This window comes from Petaurus breviceps, unplaced genomic scaffold (genome assembly GCF_028583685.1).
Source record: "Petaurus breviceps papuanus isolate PSGF00001 unplaced genomic scaffold, PetGlider_PUasm1.0 90804, whole genome shotgun sequence".
NCBI lineage: Eukaryota > Metazoa > Chordata > Mammalia > Diprotodontia > Petauridae > Petaurus > Petaurus breviceps.
Genome location: NW_027187348.1, coordinates 680,924 through 703,950, shown reverse-complemented (window position 1 = coordinate 703,950; position 23,027 = coordinate 680,924).

The window sequence follows — 23,027 nt, the reverse complement described above, 5'->3', positions numbered from 1 at the left end:
AAGGAAGGAAGGAAGGAAGGAAGGAAGGAAGGAAGGAAGGAAGGAAGAAAGGAAGGAAGGAAGGAAGGAACATTCTAGGTATATAGAGAACAGCATAAGCAAAAGCTTGAAGCAGGGAAAGCATAGAATTTATTTAGTGGATAGAGAATATTTTAATAGGAAATAACACACATGGAGGGAATTAGAGTGAGATGAATCTAGAAAGGTGAGGTTATGCCAAACTGTGGTGCATGTCAATGCCAGGAAAAGAAATCTGAACTTTTCTTGATAAACAATAAGGAAGGAAGATTAGTCAGCTAGGTAGTGTCAGATAGAAGATCTGGACTTAGAGCCAGAAACAGAACATTCTACTTCAAATTTGGCCTCAGAGATTTACTAACAGTGTGACTCAGAGAAAGTCACAACCTCTCTGAGTCTAAATTTTCTAATCTGTAAAACATGGGATAATAACACCTAGCTCAAAGGTCTGATGCAAGGATCAAATGAGATAGCATATATAAAGCACTTTGCAAACCAAAAGCCCTATATACCGTGTTTCCCCGATAATAAGACACTGTCTTATTATGTTTTTGGACAGAAAAACACCAGGGCTTATTTTCAGGGGAGGGCTTATTTTAATGAACATTGACAGCAATTTTAATAAACAGGTAAATGTGAACAAAAAAGGCTATGACAATTATATAGTCAGATGATAAAGCATGATCTTCTACTAAGCTGGTGGCAATGAGTATAGAGAGGAAGGGACAGATACTGAAGATTCTGCAGAGGTAGGAGAGTACAAAATCCCACTCTAATGCCTCATCATGGTATAGAAGCGACAGTGGGTCCTCCAAGGCTGTGCCAATGGGCCACAGATTTGGAGCTAGAAGAGATTTTAGATGTCATCTGATCTAACTTCTCATCACACAAGTGAACAAATTGAGGTTCTTAGAAGGCAAATGACGTGTGTGCAAAGTTACCCAGTGGTGTCAGAAATGGGGTTTGAACCCAAGTCCTCTGATGTTCCACTCAACCATGGGACACAAATAGAAAAGTACATGTATTTATATACATATACACTTATATTTATATTTATGTATATTTCTATGCTTGTAGATACTTATAGTTTATATACATATAAACTATATATGTATGTTGACATATATTTGTGTGTATATATTTGTGTATACACACACACATACACACATACACGCACATTGTTATTGAGTTGTTTTAGGTGTATCTGACTCTTTATGAGCCCATTTGGGGTTTTCTTGGCAAAGATACTGGAGTGGTTTGCCATTTCCATCACCATCTCATTTTACAGATAAGGAACTAAGGCAGAGTTAAGTGACTTGCCCAGGGTCACACAGCTAGTAAGTGTCTGAAGCCAGATTTGAATTCTGAAAGATGAGTCTTCCTGACTCCAGGTCCAGCATTCCATCCAGTATGCCATCTAGCTGCTTTTTATATATACACATAATTACATATGTCATATATACACATGTATTTACATATATTATATATACATATGTGTAGCAAATATACATGTATTATATGTATATAAACTATATATATCTGTAAATATACACATATACATGCTATATGTACATATAAAGTAAATATACACGTGTGTGTGTGTATTAGTAGCTAGGTGGTGCAGGGGATCGAATGCAAGGCTTGGAATAAGGAAGACTCATCTTTCTGAGTTCAAATCTAGCCTCAGATACTTCCTAGCTGTGTGACCCTGGGCAAGTCACTTACTTAACCCAGTTTGCCTTGGTTTCCTCTTCTACAAAATGAGCTGGAGGAGAAAATGACAAATCACCCCAGTGTCTTTGCCAAAAAAACCCCTAAAACAGGGCCACAGAAAGTCAGACACGACTGAAATGACTCAATAGCAAATATATGTGGATACATGTATGCATGTATCCACATATATACATATATGCACACACATTCTCCCTCAATAGAATTAAACTCCATTAAAATGTGAATTTCTTGAAAGTAGGGACAGCTTCACCAATTTGTATGCCCAGCACTTAGCAAAGTGCTTTTGAACGCAGTAAGTGCTTAATAAACGCTCTCTTCTCTTACCGCATAGGAGCCCTCAGAGGGCCTAGGTTTGAATCTCTATTCTCCTTCAAGCTGAGTCATCTCAGCCACTGTACAGTTCTGTGCTTCAGTTTCTTCATCTATAAAGTGAGGAGGTTGGGTCAGATGCCTATAAAGCCCCTTCTGGCTCTAAATCCATGACCCTGTGATTCTCATAGCTCAATCTTTCTGACCTCTCACTTTTTCTAATCAGGCCCTTTATTTCTCCATGTGAAAAGAGTCTGCACTACCAATGCCAGAAGACTGTGAATAACCAAAGAGAGAATAGTTGCAATAAACCACATAAATGTCAGCTTTTATCATTTTTATAAGGGGAATATAGAGTGTTGTGAGATCAGACAGTAGCAGCCCTGGCTCATCCAATAGATGGACTAGGCCTGAGCCTCAAGCCTCCAAGGCTAAGCACCTCCATCTCTGACTGAAGAAAGGCAGCTTGCTTACATCCCTCCTAACCTAGTCCTGTAGTTGCCTTACAAGGAAGGAAATATACTTACTCTTTGTGTCTGTCAACCAGTCCTCATGTGGCATGATTTCAGGACTTTTCACCACCCTGGTTACCCTCATCTGGACTATAAAACTAAGATTTCCTGAGCACTATGGGTCCATCCTCTGATTGACAATCTTCAGGGGTTCCTTATCAGCCATCAAGGTAAACTCAAGCTCCTTTGCCTGGCATTGACTGAAGCACCCACCATATGGCATCGCCCTCCCTTTCTGGCCTTCTCACTCTCTCTGAGAGACAGTTGTCCCTTTGTTGGCCCAGGAGACATCAGAAGAGGAGCACCAATTTCCTCCCCTGCTCCTACCCCTGAACCCTACCTCTCCAGGGAAGGGATGGCTGACCCCTGATGATCCCTGGTACATGACTAGGAAGGAGATACATACATGTTTCATTATCAGATTCTGTCATTGAGTCTAAAGTAGCATGAATTCTCAGACCTTCAACCACACCCATGTGCAAATGTAAGTGAACTAGAAATAGCTTTGGATTCATCAACCACTTGGGATCATCTGCTACTATGGCTTCTCCTCCGTTAGCATGGGTAATTGAGAGTTGTCAGTAATACTGTACAAATTATACACCTCGATCCTGAGAGCACCAAGAAGCTGTGTCTATACCACACAAAATATCTAGATAAAAGTTTCAGAAAAACTCACATGCCATCTTCTACACAAAACATCTGGACAGATGGATGGCTATATTGTTCCACATCCATCCCAGATGGTCTGTTGTTTCAGAGCCAGAGCACAAGAGTGATAGGGACAGAATGAGTCAGTAACTGAGGGTGGTGGCTAGTGATGGAACAGTAGGACCCATACTCTCCACCCTCCCAGGCTCCCCCAAACCATTGTGCAGGAATGAGAGAAAGTAATGTGAGCTGCTGGAGGAGGGGGAACCAAGCCCCAGCTCTCATCAGAAGCAGCATTGTTATTTTTAGTGCCGTAATCAAGAGTGGGGCCCGCCTCTGGATCGGCTCAGGCTGTCTGGGCCGCGTGGGGCTGTTATAAATGGAACAGCTCATACAGCAATCAGTAGCAGCGGGCGAGGGGGCTCAAGGCAGGGCAAGCAGCTGCAGCATCTGGAGGATTGAAGGGAGATGGAGGGGAGAAGGAAGAGAAGACCAGGAGGGGGCAGCCTCTCCAGATCAGGCTAGTCAGTGCTCCCAGAGCTCATTTAGACTGCTCAGGCATTCAGGAAAGCACAGGTTCCCCAGCCAGCTGACACTCAGTCTTGCTGTGACTAGAGAAGGTAATTGGCCACAAGCTGCAATATCAGGGCTGCCAGGAAGGGTCACTTGCCCCCAAAGCACTTCCTCTCTGTACCTATCACATTGCCTGGCATTCCACCATTAGAGATCCATTGAATGGACCAGAGGCAGTTTGATATATTGGATAGAAAGCTGAATGCAAAATCAGGAAGATTTGGGTTCAAATCCCACCTAGGATATTGACTGGTTGATCTTAGAAAAACCCTATCACCTCTCTCAGCCTTGGTTTTCTCAATGGAAACAACTTGCCTCATAGGATTAATGCAACAATCAAATGAGATAATATATGTCAGGTGCTTTGCACAAATTAAGTTGCTATATAAACATCAACGATGATTACTGGCAATTATTAGCTTTGTGGAATAGTGGCTAGGGAGATGGCCTCAAAGTCAGGAAGATCTAGGTTCAAGTGTTGGATTATCACATATTGGTTGTGACACCCTGGACAAGTCATGCCACTTCTTATGTTTTATAAATTAGAAATTTTTATAAATGAAAATTTTCATTGTTAGAGGGAGTTTCTCACTGGGAATTCTCTAAACTGTTAAAATCACAGGTTTGGTTAAAAACAGTTATTATTAACTAACAATAATAGCTAACATTTATAGAGCATATTAAGGTTTTCGAAGTGCCTTACAAATAATATCTAATTGTCTCCTTGCACAAGAACCCTGGGAGGTAGGTGCTTCTATGATCCTCATTTTACAGATGAGGAAATTGAGGCAGAAGCAAGTTAAGTGACTTGTGCAGGACCACACAATTAGTATCTAGGCTGGATATGAACTCAGATCTTCCTGACCCCAGGTCTCGTGCTCCATCCCCTCTACCACCTAATTGTCTTTATATAATTAATAATAAGCTAATTATTATTCTAGCAGACCGAATCTGGGCCCCTGAAATCTGGAACTACCCATTGATGGCTTCAAAGTTGGGGCAAGAGTGAGTTTGCTGTGGCAAAGTGTATAGGGCAGCAGCAGAGGCTCTGTTTCACCTAAGCTTTTCAAGCAGAAGTTCAGCCACTCTTCAGGAATGGATTGGTTTAAATGACTTCTGAGATCCTTACCAACACTGAGTCTCTTACACTCTCCCACAATCAAGAGGGTCATACAATTGAGCTAGGAGAACAAGAAGGCAGCTGCTGCTCCCTATCACCCAAATAAAAGGATCAGCCTTGCATCCGTTCCAAAGTTCCCTGTGAGCATCGAGAGCCTAGGCCCACAGGCTGCTGCTCTTAACCCAGTCTTGTAGCTTCAGGATGTTGGAAGCAGGGAAAATAAGACAATCAGGTGAGATCTGGAGGCTGTTTACCAGAATGGCCTTCCCTGTGTCTTGGTTCTTTTTATTCTTGTATTATTGTCCCTGAAGAAATTCCCATGCAATGGGATGTACTTGAAACTACTTGAAGTATATGTGTGTGTAAACACACACATGCATATATATACATGTGTGTATTGTGTACGTGTATGTATATACATGTATAGAGAGAGCTTGTGAAGGATGGGCAGTGATAGCTCTCTATCATGAGGTCAGCAAAGACTACATCCTTGATTATATGCTTTGAGTCCTTTATTCTCTTGGGCATAACTGTGTGAAAAGTCCCAGCACCCTTGCAATCAGGTCAGGCATCAGTGAACCCTGACCATCTCTAGATAAATGTACCTCCCTCCTTTCTCTGTAAAGATAGAGGACTCTTAGAGGAATAGTGTATATACTGTCAGACTCAGATGAGACAGAATCTTCTATTCGGCATTCAAAGCCCCTCATAACCTGGCTCCCTCCTATCTTTTCAATCTTCTAATACCTCACTCCCTGCCACATACTATTCCATCCAGTGACATTGGCCTTCTTGCTATTCCACCAACAAGACACATCTCTCAGCTCTGAGCATTTTCCCTGGCTGTTCCCCACCTGGAACGTTCCTTATCATCTCCATCAACTAAGCTCTTGGCTTACTTTAAGTCTCAACTAAAGTCCCACCTACAGGAAGCTTTTCCTAATCCCTTTTAATTCTAGTGCATTCCCTCAATTAATTATTTCCTATTTATCTTGTACATAATTCAGTATACATTTGTCTGCATATTGTCTCCCCCATCAGACTGTGAGCTCCTTGAGGGCAGAGACTGTCTTTTTGTATCCCCAATAGTTAGCATAGTACCTAGTACATATTAAGCATTTAACAAATGTTGGTTGATTGATTGATGTATTAGTTATTTTTATCCGAACTACTTTGCTTCTCTCTTTCTTTTTTTAGTCTCTTTAATAACTTTTTTTAATCAAGGGGAAGCAGGACTGCATTTTTTTAAATTTCGAGCCAGACATTCTCGGCACGCCATGGTGGAAAGAGCCCTGGCCTCCTATCAGAAGATCTGGAATTAAGCCCTACTACTAACCTTTCCTATCTGTGTACTAGGGGCCAAGATATTTAATCTCTCGAGATTCATCGTCTTCATCAATAAAATGAAGATCGTAATACTTGCACTACTGATTTCACAAAGTTGTTGTAAGACCAGCACTTTGCAAACCTTAAAGCAATATATTTGTTATTGTTATTTCTCAGGACACTAGTAAATAGCAGTACACAGAATCCCTGGATAGTCTCAGGGGTCTGACTTCAAAACAATGCCCCTGGCTTGTCTTGGAGAGGTCAGTACCATCATCAACAAACAGTGGGCACTGACCAGGCACAGGGCACTGTTCTAGGCACTGGGTACCTAGAAGAAAGAGGTACAAGCCCTGGTCCCTGCCTTCAATAAATGATTGACAATAAAGTTAGGGAGATAAAATATACACATCAAAAGATTAACCCCTTAAAATCTGGTTTCCAACCTTATCATTCCATTGAAACTGCTCAGAGTGGCTAGGTGGCACAGTGAACACAACACCAGCCCTGGAGTCAGGAGGACCTGAGTTCAAATCCAACCTCAGGCACTTGACACTTAATGGCTGTGTGATCTTGGGCAAGTCACTTAACCCCAATTGCCCTGCCTTCTCCCCTCCATAAAGCAAGAGAGAGAGTGAGAGAAACTGCTGTCTCTGAAGTTATTAATGATCTCTTAGTTGCCAAACCCAATGTTTTTTTTCTCAATCCTCATTCTTCTTGAATTCTCTGCAACCTTTGACACCACTGATCACTCTCTCCTCCTTAACAATCTCTTCTCTCTAGGTTTTTGGGATGCCACTTTCTCCAGGTTCTCCTACCATTCCTTTTCTATCTCCCTTTGCTGGATCCTCCTCCAGATCATCCCCTCTAATGCTACATGGCCCTCAGGGTTCTGTCCTGGGCCCTCCCCTCTTCTCCCTTACTTGGTGAACTCATCAGCAGTCATGGATTTAATTTCCATCTCTGTGCGGATGATTATCTGCTGACCTCCAATCTCACATCCCCACCAGCCCTTCAGATATCTGGAACTGGATATGTCCAAAAGAGAACTCGCTATCTTTCCAACTAAACCCTCCCCCACTCCTACCTTTCCTACTACTGTAAAAGGCAACACCATTCTCCCAGTCTCCCAGGCTCCAACCTAGCAGTCTGCCTGGATTCTTCACTATCTCTCACCAACCCCCCTCATATCTAATCTGTTGCCAAGACCTGTCGACTTCACCTTTACATCTCTCCAATACACCCCCTCTGATGCTGCCATCATTCTACTTCAAGCCTTCATCACCTCACACCTGGATTTTTGCAATAGCCTACAGGTAGATCAGCCTGCCTCAATTCTCTCCTTGATCCAAACCATCCTCTATTCAGTCACTAGAGTGATTTTCCTAAAATCACAGGTCTGATCATGTCACACCCCACTCAGTAAACTACAGTGGCTCCCTATCACCTCTGTTTGGCATTCAAACCCTTCATAACCTAGCCCCCTCCTGCCTTTCCTGTCTTCTTATACCTTACTCCCCAATATGTACCCTTCCATCCACTGGCCTCCTGGCTGATCCACAAACAAGACACTCCATCTCTCTTGGGCATTCCCTCTGGCTGACCCCCATGTCTGGAACACTCTCCCTGCTCCACTCAGACATATGCCCTCCCAGGCTTCCTTTAAGAATCAACTGAAATCTCACCTTCTACAGGAAGCCTTCCTTTACCCCACTTCATTCTAGTGCTTTCCCTCTATTAATAATTTCCTATTTGTCCTATATATAGCTTGAGAGATAGAGAGAAAGATGTGTGTGTGTGTATGTATGTATGTATATGCACACACACACACATTTGTTTACACAGTGTCTCCTCCATTTGATTGTAAGCTCCTTGAGGACAGGGACTGTCTTTTGTCTCTTTTTGTATCCCCGATGTTAAGCACAGTATCCACCACATAGCAGGTACTTAATAAATGTTTATTAATTGATTAATTGATATATTCTTTGACCAAACTGTAATAGAGATTCCTAAAATGTTCGAACTGGAAGGGATGTAAGAGGTCATCTAATCCAACACCTTCATCTGACGGATGAGAAAGCAAGGCTTAAGGTAGGAAGTAAATCCACAAAGGTCTCATTGAGCTCATGTCAGGTCTCGGAGTAGAACCCAGGTTCCCTGGGTGAGGTGGCATGCTTTTTTACTCTTCCACACTACCACCTTACCCCTGCTCCCACAGGACACTTCTTCGGTCAATAAAACAGCCCCCAGAACCCTTGCCTAGCTTCAAAGCCACCATCACCAAGCCCCAGCTTTGCAGCCCCTCCCGGAGCCCAGTTCTGGCCGGCCGCTAGTTGGGAGGGTGGAAGCTGGGAATGTTTATTGAATTCGTGTACAAGCATAAATCTATGTCGACCTGCTTCGGAGCAGCATTCAGCTGCCAGACACGCTGTCTCCAGAAGCACGCTTGACTGCCTGTCCCAGAACCTTTCTAATGCACCAGTATGACAGGCGCAGTCCTGACAAGCCTGACACCTCGGATGATGAGGGATCTTAAGAAGTCATTCCATCCAATCCCCTGTCTCCCTTCCACCAAACCAGCATGAAGTCCAGGTCTTGAGGCTGACATAATAACAATAAACCAAGAAGAAGAAGAAGAAGAGTTAGCATTTCTGTAGAGCATTAAAGTTTGCAAAGCATTTTACAAATATTGTCTCATTTTATTTTTATAACAATTCTGTAAGATAGGTGCTATTATTGTCTCCATTGTACAGATGAGGAAACTGAGACAGTCAACAAACATCTATTAAGTGCTTACTGTATGCCAGGCACTGTGTTAAGTGTTGGGTATGCAAACAAAAGGAAAAAGAGAGACTGCTCTCTACCCTCAAGGAGTTTACATTCTAATGGTCTAATAGAGGAGAGCTGAACTTAGGGAGGAAAGGGCGAAACAGGTAGCTGGCCTGGGGGGAGGAGAGTGGTGGTCACAGCAGAGGAAGTCTAGAATTGCAGCCTGGAGAGGAATGAGCCATGGCTAGCCTTGGTATCTTCCTTAAATGGAGGCTCTTGGAGGGGCCATCCAGTGGGAGAGAGGGTACTTCCTCTAGGGCTGAAGTGGTCTTCCAGGATGAAGCATTTTCTGGGGCATGAGTCTGGATTGCACCTTGGTGAGAAAATGATAAGGGCTAAATGACTTTCCCAGGGTCACACAGCTAGGTCACACACACACACACACACACACACACACACACACACACACACACACACACACACACACTGATTCCAGGTCCAGTGCTCCATTTACCCCACCATCAGGCTGCATTAACCAGAAAGCCATGTTCCCAAGACCAGAAGCTGAAGGAGGCAGAAATGTTGTGTCCCCTTCCATAGCACAGATGTGCCTCAGTCACATGAATACAACAAAGCACTGGAAACTTCAACATCCTCATGGTGGTCAAATGTCCCTGCTCCTAGGATTGAGGGACTGGAAAACATAGATATTGACCTTTCTCTCCCCTAAGCAGGCTGACCAGACAGATGTCTAACAGGTGGCAGGTAAGGAGAATCCCACACCAGCACCCACCTCCAGGGCATTCAGCCTTTGTGCTCACTGAAGGCTGTCATATGGAGGAGCCATGTCACGTTGGTGTGGGCTGGTGGCACAACTAATGTTTCCCCAACACCTCAAAATGCAGAATGCTCATCTGTCTGACAGTCTCAGTGCTCGTCTGCCTGCCAAGCACAGAGCTGTGCACCTAACACGCTGCAGATGGGTCTGGGGGAAAGTATTGAATCACTGCAATGAAGGCTGTGCAGTCTGCAGCTGCTGAACCCACGCATTCTGGCACCTGCCATAACTGGATCTCCAGTGGTAAGGTCACCCTCAGCTCTCAGCCAGAGACCTGAGATGAGGCAAGTGCGTCCCATCACATCCAGAAAGATAGCAGGATCGTGATGTCATTGGTCCCCTTCAAGAAAGAAGGACAGTCAACAATAAGAAGGATCGTGCAAAAAGCAAAACAGAATGAGAAGCCAACCTTGTGGCTTCATGGCTTTACCACCAATGCAAGTAGTGAGCTGTGTGACCTCGAGCACAGTTCATGCCGTCTCTGAGTGAAAAGAACATAGGAAGAAGGGAGAATGCCCACACCTCCCTAAGCCCAGTCTTCAGAGTCACAATGACTGCTACATGGGAAGGAGAGTTCAAGAGAGGGTTTCTTACATACAAGGCTAAGAGGAACCTATGAGGAGATAGAAAGAGAGAATGTGAAGGTAAGAAGAAACAATACTTGGGTGGCTAGGTGGTACAGTGAATAGAGCACCAGCCCTGGAGTCAGGAGGACCTGAGTTCAAATCTGTCCTCAGACACTTAACACTTACTAGCCATGTGACCTTGGGCAAGTCACTTAACCACAATTGCCCTGCCTTCCCCCTCACCCCTCCCTCCCTCCCCCCCAAAAAAAAACAAAAAAAAAAGAAGAAGAAGAAGGAACAATGTTGAGAGAGCAGAGGGTCCAAGACAAAGCCTTGGGGCATACTCACAGTTCGGGAGTGCAGAGGCATAGAGACAGCTGGTGACCAGCAAAGGAGACTGAGAGGGAGCAGCCATTGAAGTAGGAGAACCAAGAGAGAACCATGTCATGAGAATACAGAGCAGAGGGAGTATCCACATGAGGGGAGATGGTCAACAGTGTCAAAGGCTACAGAGAGGCCAGGAAGGAGGAGGATTGAGAAAAGGCCCCTGGGGCAGCTATGTGGTACAGTAGATACAGCAGTAGTTCAGAAGGACCTGAGTTGAAATCCAGCTTCAGAAACTTGCTGGAGGTGTGACCCTGGGCAAGTCACTTACCCCAGAGAGAAAGAGAGAGAGAGAGACAGAGAAAGAGACAGAGACAGGGAGACAGAGAGAGACAGAGAGAAAGAGAGACCCTGATTTTACAATTACTAGATCACTGGTAACTTTGAGGAGAATAGTTTCAGCTGTGATGAGGTCAAATGTCAGATGGAAAGGGATTCCAGAGTAAATGAATGGAGAAGAAGCAGAGGTAACAGATACAGAAGACTTTTACTAAGAGTTTAGCTTTATGTTATATTGGAGAAACATAGGACAACAGCTTGAGGGGATAGTAGAATCAAGTGTGTGTCTGTTTTTGTTTTGTTTTGTTTTTAAAGGAAGGTGAAAACCTGTGCATGTTCACAGGCAGCAGGGAAGAAACAGTATATTGGGAGAAATTGAAGATTAGAAAGGGGGTTGTTGGAGCAATATACTAGAGGCATTTTGCTCTTGGGAGCCCTTTTAAAATTATTGAAGAATGGGCAACTAGGGCGCTCAGTGAATCGAACACTGGTCCTGTAGTCAGGAGGATCTGAGTTCAAATTCTGTCTCAGACAATTGACACTTACTAGCTGTGTGACCTTGGGCAAGTCACTTAACCCCAATTGCCTTGCCTTCCCCCAAAAAAAGAATTATTGAAGAACTCCACAAAGAGTTGTATCTATCAATATTTATCAAATTAGAAATTCAAATACTTTAGTATTATTATTGAAAATCATTTTAACATTGAAGACCACCTGAAAGAGCCCCAGGGACCCAGGGGTTTTCAGACCACACTTTTAAGAACTACTGCTAGAGAAGAAGGGATTAAAGGTGCAAGTAGACTATGTCACCATCGGAGACAAGAGTCAAGGACACCATGATTTCCAGAGAATACTAATAACAAATGGTTGACAAGTTGTGGTTCATGACTGTGATGGAATACTATTGTGCTATAAGGAATGACAAACAAGATGATTTCAGAAAAATCTGGGAAGACTTACATGAACTGATGCAAAATGAAGTGAGGAGAACATTATACATAGTAACAGCAACATTGTGCAATGCTCAACTATGAATGATTTAGAGAATCCCAAAGGACTCAGGATGAAAATGCCATCCACCTACAGAGAAAGAACCCATGGAGTCTGAATGTAGAGCGAAGCATGATTTATTTCATTTTATATTTTATGTCTTTTTTTAATCTGTGTTTTCTCTCACAACATAACTAATATGGGAATATGTTTTATGTTATACATATGTATAACCTATATCAAATTGCTCACCACCTCCAGAAGGAGGGAGATATAGAGGGAGAGAATTTGGAACTAAAAAAAAATTTAATGAATGTTAAAAAAATGTTTACATGCAATTGGGAAAAATAAAATAATATTTTTAAAAGAATATTAATAACAGGGGACTCAGTGGAAAGACAATGGTGGGGATAAATTGGCTGTAGCCTATGACCAATGATCAAACTTATACAACAAGTGACTTTTTAAAAAATCATCCTTTACTTATATGCCTGGGGAAAAAAAGATGGGAGGGTTATGTAGCAAGAACAAGGGATGAGAGATGGGCATTTAATTTCCATGAAATATTAAAAGACACACCAAAGGTCTCCAGAGTTTGTTGTAGGGGCTCTATGGCAGATTCATAAAGTGACAGAGACAAGAATGGCACAAGATGAGAATGTTTCCATGGGTCATGATATGTACCAGTGGAGGGAGTGTCTACATACATCATTTTGAAATATCCAAGTGTTGAAGTCTATTGTTCATACCTGGAATGTACTCCCTTCTCATTTATCTTTACCTTCTGGAATCCTTCTTGAGTAGTGTAGTTTTTTCTAAAAAGGCACTAGTTTTTTTTTTTAAAGCAATCGTGGTTAAGTAACTTGCTCAAGGTTACACAGCCAGTTATTTCTGGGTGTGGTGCTAAGTATCTGAGCCCAGATTTGATCCCCAGGTCATCCTGACACTGGAGCCCGTGCTCTTACTCACTGAGCCACCTGGCCGCCCCTAAAAGGCACTAGTTTTATACTCAAAGGACCTGGTTTCAAACCCCATCTCTGATATTCGTACAAGATTTGGGCAACCTTGGCCAAATCACTTGGCCAAAACTGGGCCTCTTGTTTTTTCATCTGCAAATTGAGGGCTATGTACTGGCTGGCCTCTGAGATCCCTTCCAGCTTGTATTTCTGTGCTGGTGATCCTTCAAGGCCTGCATCAGTTGTAACCTCCTCCCTGAAGTCTTCCTGGATTATCCCCAGAAGAAAACGTTTTCTTTTCTTCCCCAAAGTCTTCTGGAGCACACAATCATGATCGCTCCTTTGCCCTTATTTTATTCTACTCTGTGTAGCATAATTCTTCATGTACATGGCCCCATTACATTGTCAAACCCTCTGAGGGTAAAGACTATGTTGTTTCTTATCTTTTTATCCCCTAAAGCAGGCATTTAACTTGGTTTGGGGTGGCTCCCATTTTAATTACAGAAAGCCAGCCTTAAGAGGGAGCCAACCTGAAGCACACAGAGAGATAAGGAGAAAAGAAGGGAAAACCAATAGCAGCTGGGGGTGTGGCAAAGGCAGACCATCTGGGAGAGCTGGGCACAGCCCAGAGGCCTTGAGAGGAAAAGGCAAGATCCTGTACAAGGATGATTTATTATCAGGACAAGATCCAAGAATGATATGAGACTTCCTGCCACTGAAGGACAAAAGTATACAAGCTAAGACTTGAAGAAATGGAAATGGAAAGAATGGGAGTTGTTTTCTCAGAAACACACTTCCCAGGGTATCATTCCTTGCTCAGAAGCCTCCAGGTTCCCCATCATTAATAGAATCAAACCCAAATTCCTCAGCATAGCATGCAAGATCCCATGTAGTCTGGCCCCACTAGGGTGGATAGGGTGTTCAGAGAGGACTAGCACTTCTGGTGCTGAGTCCTTTTCCGGTCACCTTTGGTGTTCACCTTTCACTCAACTCTCACCCATGGCTCCAAGAAGCTCTACCAGGCAGTGACCACACCCTGGCACCTCCTCTACAAATGGGCTAAACCAGGTTGAAGGTAACTGGAAGGCCTCAAATCAGTTGGTGAATTAGGGGGGTGCCTCCCCCAAGCATGTGAAGACTTCCCTAGCAGAACAGGCAGATGAGAACAGTTTGCTCCAATGGCCATGAAGGGACCTGAAGCAGGCGCTGTATAGCTTCTGGAGTCTGACCAGCCATCAAAGACGCCAAGGTCATCCACTGCACCCTGGACCATCACCATCCATCTCGACCTCTGTCCTGCCACTGAACTTCAATGACTCTAGAAGAGAAAGTGAAGCTGACAACTTTGTGCAACTCTGTTTCACTTCAGTCCAATCCAAGGCCAAGTCAAGATGTCCCCCATGACATCATTGGTCCTCTGCCATGACATCATCGATCCTTTTTGAAAATGAAGATCAAACAACAACAATCTGGCCCACCCTTTGCAATCCAACTTTATCTCTCACAAATACCTCTTCACCCCAATGCTGCTATAACCCAGAAAAACACCTCTACAGCCTGATCTGATGAGTCGAAAAAGACAGCTTTCCTACTCAACCCTTCTGAGATTTTCTGATGTTGCCTGAAATTCCACCATTAGTATTCTTGGTCTATATATTAAGCAATGTGCTCTCTTTTAAGTGAAATTTGCCTAGGGACGGGCATCACATTAATCTATTAGATTTCAAGGAGGCAGGAATTTACTTGATGTTTTCCCATTTCTTCCGGTGTGATATTAAGCAAGTTACCCCCTGGCCTCAGTTTCCTCAATTGAAAAATGAAAAAGTTGGTGCAGATGGCCTCTGAGTTCTCCTGAAGCTCTAGCTCTATCCTGAACCTGAAACAATAGAGCAGCAGGAGGAAGCTGCCCATCAGTGATTCAAGGGGACTCCAGCAGATAGAGTTGACTATAGTGGGTGTAGATAGGTAGATAGATAGATAGAGATAGAGATATAAGTATGTCTGTATGTATATATGCATGCATGTGTATATACACATACATACACACATACATACATACATACATACATGATATATATCTGGCACACAAACTCCACCTACCTGTCTACCTCCCTGGAACAAAGGATTTGAAGTTCCTACCGTGAGCCCTCCCTAAACCCCCATCCTCTCATCCACCTTCAGAGTATACTTCTTCAAAAGTCTCTCCATCCTAAAAAACTGATGCATTAGAATTCACTGTTCATTACAATTCACCTTTACCTACATCCAAATGTTGAGGGGGCATTGAATACATAGCTATGTACCCTAAGCTCCAAACCTAGGGCTACCCAGGGCTTTCTCCTCAATTACCCTCCAAACACACTATGTTCTTAAATTCATTCTTGACCCTGGAACTTAATTCAGTGTTGCCTGACCCCTCCACCTCCCCATGATAGGCATGCCACCTCTGATCTTCCCAACCTGTCCAATGCCCACCCTTCCTTAGAGGCCCAGTTTCTCTGTGAGGGCTTCTGAGACCACTCCCAACAGGACCAATCCCTCTCTGAGCTCCTAATGCACCTAAACTCCAATTCTACCTCACAACTTAATTATAGACGTTCCAGGCATTTCTAAAGCATGCCACCTGTTCTCTGACTACACTCTTCATTCCCCTCCCACTGGAGCTTGAGACCTGCCCACCCCCTGCGGCCCCAGACTCCAAAGGATGAACTCTTGCCTTCTCTTATCTAGAACCACGCCATGTCATGCCATTTCCAAACCATGCTTCTGGCGGTGCACCTCCCCCTGACTCCCTTTTATGCTCCCATTATGTATTATCTTCCCCCATTAGAATGTGTCTCTTTTTTTTTTAAGGCAATTGAGGGTAAGTGACTTGCCCAGAGTCACACAGCTAGTAAGTGTCTGAGGCAGAATTTGAACTCAAGTGCCCCTGACTCCAGACCTGGTACTCTATCCATTTTGCCACCTAACTGCCCCTGTCCGATTTGATTATATTTATATTCCCAGCATATAGCACAGTGCCACACACATAGTCAAATTTAATAAATGCTTTTTCATTCACTCATTCATACCCTTTGTGTTGTTCCATAGCTCTTTCAGGCAAAGTTAGCCTTCTCTTGTCCAATAAAATTGGAAGAATTAAATTCAATTAAATTGCAGCAAGAAGCCTGGATTGAGAGTCAGAAGATCTGTGCTGGGATCCAGGCTCTGTCACTTATTTACTAACTATTTAACTGTGGGCAAGTCCTTTTCCTTCCCTGGACCTCCGCTTCCTCATCTGTAAAATGAGGGGAGTAGACTACATGATTCTTATAGCCCTTCTAAATCCCATGATCCTCTGACTTGAGTTGAACTTGTTCAGTGAAGAAGGAAAGGGACAAATGCAGATGAAAGCAACCTTCTGAGAAGAGTGCAGGGTGAGGATGATGTCAAAAAGAATATAGGGCCATATAGGCTGAATCTTTTATGCAGAAAAAAAAGAAATATAGCACCTTCTATTTGTAGGAAACCTGAGATAGCAGCTCAGAGCCTTCTGGTGCTATAGAAAAGAGATGGAAATGCTCCTCCCCCCACAGCTGTTTAAGGGGAAGAGGGGGAACTGAAACCCAGACAGATTATGTCCCAGCCCATGGCCACACAATAACAAAGTGGCAGAGGTAGGACCAGGGCCCAGGCAATCTCATCACCATGGATTCTTTCCATCTACCTACACTGTCTGTCAGCCTAGTGTGTCTAGATGCTGTTTTATTCCACAAATAGACAGTGAATACTCTATGTTCTGCACTCTGGGCACAAGAAAAGGGTAAATCAAGGTTCCTATTGCCCAGGACTTTGCAGTCTAGCTAGAGAACATTGGCATTGCCTTGGATACATGGTAGTACCCAATAAGGGACAGGTGAGTTGTCCTCATTTGACACTGTTCCAAGGTAAGGAGAATCTTCCTGAAAGTTAAAACTGTCCAACAGGGGCATGAGCTAACACTATATTCCCTATTACTGCAGATATTGAAGAAAGGCTGTATGGCCACTTATGAAGGATACTGAAGAGGGAATCTCTATTGAGGCATGGATTAAACTAGAACTCTGAAAGGGTCTTTTACATTTCTGAAATTTCATGCTTCTGAGAAGTACAGAGAATAAGTGTTGGAGGAGTTCTGAAGGAGTTTATGAACTACAGGGATCAATGATGGCTTCATGGAGTAGAAGTTACATGAACTGGGCCCTAAAGGACATATAAGCTTTGGATATGTGAAAAGGAAGTTCCAGGAGGGAGCAGAGCAGCAGAAATGAGAAGGGGGACAGCATGTAAGGAGAAGAGTGAAGAAATTGATTTTTCTGGAAAAGAATGATTAGGGGGGCACATAGGTGGTTCAGGGCTGAGCTGCAATCAGGAAGACTCATCTTCCTGAGTTCAAATCCAGCCTCAGACACTTACTAGCTGTGTGACCCTGGGCACATCACTTAATCCTGTTTGCCTCACTTTCCTCAACTGCAAAATGATCTGGAGAAGGAAATGGCAAACCACTCCAGTATCTCTGCCTGGAAAATTCGAAGTTTTTAGAGTCAGACATGACAGAAAATGACTTAACACCAACAAGTGACAAGATGATTTGGGTAGTATGAAGGCCTAGTTTCCCCTGATGGAGCCTGCCTGAGATCCTGCTTCATTTTGTTCCTTTCCTCTAGATCCAGAATTCCTCCCTCTGGAGCTTGTCTCCTTCGTCTCAGTATCTGTGCACGGATACTCCACAGCCCAGTGTTCTGAGGAACCCTGCCCCAGCAGTTAGGCTTGGAGATCCTTCTAGGAGAAATGCTTTAGCCCCCTCTTCCTTTTTTGCTTTCTACTGGGCTGTGGAAGGAGACTTCAGCAACCCCTCAGTTCTTGTAAGCTCTGACTGTGGCTGGGAGCTTAGAGGCACCAGCTGTAACAGAAAAATGCAGACCAAAATTTCAAGGAAATGGACTCAGAAGATGCCATTGAAGGAGCCCATCTGTTAATACACTGTTCACCTTGCCCACTTGCCCTGAAGGCATGAGACCAACTCTACAGATTTGGAAAGCCCAGGATTGTAGCATTTATTTATTTGTTCGTTTGTTTGTTTATTGCTTTTTGAAGGGTCGAAGGCAGGGCAATTGGGGTTAAGTGACTTGCCCAAGGTCACACGGCTAGTAAGTGTTAAGTGTCTGAGGCTGTATTTGAACTCAGGTCTTCCTGACTCCAGGGCCGGTGGGGTGCTCTATTCACTGCACGACCTAGTCACCCCTACAATTTGTTATTTTTTTTATCATAGCATTTAGAGCTAGGAAATATCTTAGAGATAATCTAGTCCAACCCTTCATTTTACAGATGAGAAAACACAGAAGACTGCCAGATCTGGTGCGGGAGAATTCATGTTTAAGTCCTAGCTCTGCTACTCACTACCTATGTTACCCCAGGCAAGTCAAGGCTCTCAGCTTCTTTATCTCTAAAGTGAAGAGGTTGGATTAGACTCCATCCTCTCCAAGGTCCTTTCTAGTTACAAAATCCCATGATTCTAATGACCCCTTCCTCCCACCAACTCAGCTGCCAAACCTGTCCAAGGTGCTGAATGAGAGAACTAGGCTTCTCAGTAAACACTTTGGAGGGGTGAGCTATTCTGAGAAAAAGAGAATCTACTGGAATGTTGTTTGTGTCCTCCTGGACCCAAGCTCTCTACATCTGTCTCCACTGTCCTAGTTTCTCCCTCTCTGGCTAGCCACTCTCTCACCCAAGAGGCCATAATGAGCTCAGCTGTGATTCACTCTCCATGAAGGCAGCAAGGTCAAGTTGTGGTTGGGGAGCAAAGGGAGTGTGGGAGGAGACAGACAGTCCATCCACCCTCCATCTTCTCTGGCTTCTCATTTCTGACACAGCAACTGCAAAGAAAGGACATTAGGAAAGAGTAATAACATGACAGGTTGTAGAGTGGACAATAGTCACAACTGGGTCCTTGCCTGACTTGCAGGATCCTCTTAAGCTCCCTCAGCCCACTCAGAAAAAAGGAGTAAATATCCAGAAAATTAATAACAATGATAACAATAGCAATAATGCTCCATATCTATCTAGTACTCTAAGGTTTGTAAAGCGTTGTATATATATTCTCATTTAGTGCTAATGACAATTCTGTGAGGTTGGTAGTGCAAGTATAACCCTCATTTTACAAATGAGAAAACAAGTTCAGTTTCCTTCAACTACTTAAGTTCTTGGTATTTCTCAATACCACAAGCTGTTATTATATGCTCTCAGAAACAGTTCCATTTCATTTGGGACTGTCTCACTCACAAAAAAAAATTGTCAAATTCAGCCCATCCTGGTTAGGACTGAAATGCGCATATCATCCTAGTTAATGATACCAGAATTGCCAGGCTGGCATGACCCACAGAAGTTGGGTGATATTGCCTAGAATTGGATATCAAGTTGTCATTTAAGTCGTCTGACTCTTTGTGACCCTGTGGACCATAGCACACCAATATTTTCTTGGCAAAGATTCTGGAACAGTTTTCCATTTCTTTCTTCAATGGAATAACACCAACAAAGGTTAAGTGACTTGTCCGGGGCCACACAGTTAGTGTCTGAGGCCAAATTTAAACTCAGGTCTTCCTGACTTCAGGCCAGCACTCTATCCAATGAAACATCTGGATGCCTCAGGATGTCAAATAGGGCCTACACTTCATACTTTCTCCCACACATGTTTCCCCACCAAGAGCCCTTCCTCACCTCTCAGGCCCCAATACAAAGGAATGAAGGACTAAAACATATATTATTACATGTCAAACACTACACCAAGTGCAAGGGACAGGAAATACAAACAGCAAAAGATTCCTTGCCCTCAAAGAGTTCACATTCTAGTAGGGAAAGATAAGCAATATAAGAGAGTGGGGACCATATATGGTTTTCATTTATGAAGTCATAGAAATGATAAGTAGAGTTATAGGGCACTTGATTGACACTTCCTTTATAGGGAGGCAGTGTTGATATGACTATTGTTCCCAGAACAAGGGGTGGAAGGCAAGGAAAAAAGGTGATGAGGACCTACATCATGGTGGTTGCAATGACAGAGGAGAAAAGAGGGCTTCTTGACTTGGAGTCAAGAGAAAATCCAGGCTCTAACACTTCTAGTTGTATGACACTGAGCAAATTACTTAACCTCTACAATCCTATTTCCCTATTTTAAAAATTGGGACAATATCACCCATAGAACTCACCTCCCAGGCTGGTCATGAAGAATATACTTTACAAACCTGAAAACACTATATAAATGTGAGTATGGAGGTTTAGTTCACCCACCTACCCAAGGAGTTCCCTACCTAATGAGACAGTCTAGTCCATTGACTGTCTTGGATTGGGAGGACTCAACTCCATCTCTAGGCTCCCATTTCTTCCTGGGGAGAGGGAGAAGCTGGCTCCATCAGAGTATCCTCCAAAGGGTGACTAGAAAGGTGAATAGTGGTGAATCAGATTTCTGATTATATCAGCCAGTGATGAGGGCTAGGCAGAAAGAGATCTAGGTTCAAGAATGAGCTCAACTACAAGGAACAGTGTAATTGTAATTCACTTTACCTCTCCAAGCCTCAGTTTCCCCAGATAAAAAGTGTGGATAACTGTCTTTGCCTTTACAGGACTGCCATGAGTTTCAAGTTAAGATAACAGGAGATAATTTAGAATTATAAGCATTGCTCCTATCCAAATCTGATCTCATAGTTTATAAGGTAGGTTGTTCTTCAGTCATATCCAACTTTTTGTGACCCCATTTTCTTGTCAGAGATACTGATTTACCACTTCCCCAGTTCATTTTACAGGTGAGGAAACTGAGGTAAACAGGGTGAAGTAACTTGCCCAGAGTCACACAGCTAGGAAGTATCTGAGGACAGAATTATACACAGGAAGATGAATCTTACTGACTCCAGGCTTAGCTGGTAGATAAGCTTTAATAAACCCATTTTACAGATCAACAAACTAAGGCCCTGAAATTTTAAATAACTGAGTCACGGCACTAATAAATGGTGTCACCAAGACTAGAATGGCTTTAGGCAGCCAAAGAATGAATGTTAGTATTGCTTTCAGTAGAATCTAACCTTCAGATTATTTTCCTTCTGAATTTGTCTCCAGTGCCTACCACAGTACCTGGCCTAGAGGAGGTGATTAATGACTATTGATTGGTTGATTAATTGTTCCAGAGTCCTGGAACTTTTCAGCATCTCATGGTCCTAATGCCCTTTTTTTGTCCTTTTTGGAGGGGGGAGGGCAGGGCAATTGGGATCAAGTGACTTGCCCAAGGTCACACGGCTAGTAAGTGTTAAGTGTCTGAGGCTGTATTTAAACTCAGGTCCTCCTGACTTCAGGGCGGTGCTCTATTCACTGTGCCACTTACCCACCCCCCAAGGCCCTTCATAATCCCCCTTTTTTACACTGAGCTATACAGAGTAGAGAGGTTTATACAGCTATGCTTCCTGCTTTCTACGAGTTTACAGTCTGGAGTCAACACCGTCCCATGGACAGTTATGTAGGGGACACATAGACAGCAGAATGAGCCTAGTGAACACATATACCAGGGACAGCACAGGCATCTCCATGAGGTCTCTGAAGACTTGGACATTTAGAACTTGGGCTATCCAGTCCCCTTATTTTAAGGAGGAGAAAATCAAGGCTCAGAGAGGGCAAGACACTAGCACAAGGTCACACAGCAGCAGAGCTAGATGTTGAGGCCAGGTCTTATGACTCTAGCGATAAGGCTTTCTTTCCTTCACTATCTAGCGCTTTGAGGTTTACAAAGCCCTCTACATTTATCTCATTGCATACACTGTTTCATCTCTTTTTGTTGCCTTTCCTAGTCAGTCATAGTTTCATAGAGTTATAGACCCATAGCTAAGAGGGACCTCAGAGATCATGAAGGCCAGGCTCTCATTTAACAGATGAAGAAACAGATTCAGAGAAATTAAGAGTCATGGGACATAAATTTAATTAGTGTCTGAGGCAGGATTTGAACCCAGATTTTTCCTAACTCCAAGTCCCACATTCTAGCTACTACACCATGCAGTCTCAATTGGGGCGGGAAAGTATGGGACTAGGAGGGAGGTGAGAAGAGAGTATTTCCCCTACCACCTGGCTAGGGGAGGACAAGGAAGTGGGGAATAGGGAGGCCACAGAAAAACTGGGGTGGCAGGAGGAGTCACATCTCTTAGAGAAATCACGTTCCTCAGCAACTTGCATTGTGTGAATCAGTATCTGTGACCCGGATAAAGGCAAGTGGGGGATGGGGGTGACAGAAGCTCTACCAGGGCTATGAAGACAGAGCAATGGGGGAGGAAGTGAGAAGGAGGCTGGAGAGAGAGTATTGAATCCCACTTTCCAGTGCTGAACCCCAGGCTGCTTTTCCTCCTCCCACTCAGCCCACTGTGTGACCACCTCCTCCTACTCTCAACCCATCTGTGCTCAGGAACCAGTCCTGTTTAACTATTCACGAAACAACCAGGATAAGGTAGGGAATTCTGCTATCCAAAGACATTCTATACAGATAAAATCCTCTTACAACTAATCCCATTAGAAACAGGCAAATCATGTAGAATGAAGTAGCTCCCTGTGGTGGAGAACTAGATTGGAAGCATCTGTCCTGTGCCTCTGTATCAACATAGCACCTAACACAGGCGGCTACCTAAATGGGACCCCCATCCTCCACCAATTCCTCCTTAAGTATCCCACTGACCTGCTCCAGGAAAAATCACCTCACCTCCCTTCCCCCAACAACCCACTCAAATCCAACCTGACCTGCCAGTTAACAATTGTCTTATACATAAGATAGGTAAATGATAGATGATAGATAGACAGACAGACAGACAGAAGGATGGATGGAAAGATAGACAGATAGACAGACAGACAGATAGACAGAAACAGATGGACGGATGGACAGATAGACAGATAAATAGATAGACAGACAGACATAGATAGATAGATAGATAGATAGATAGATAGATAGATAGATAGATA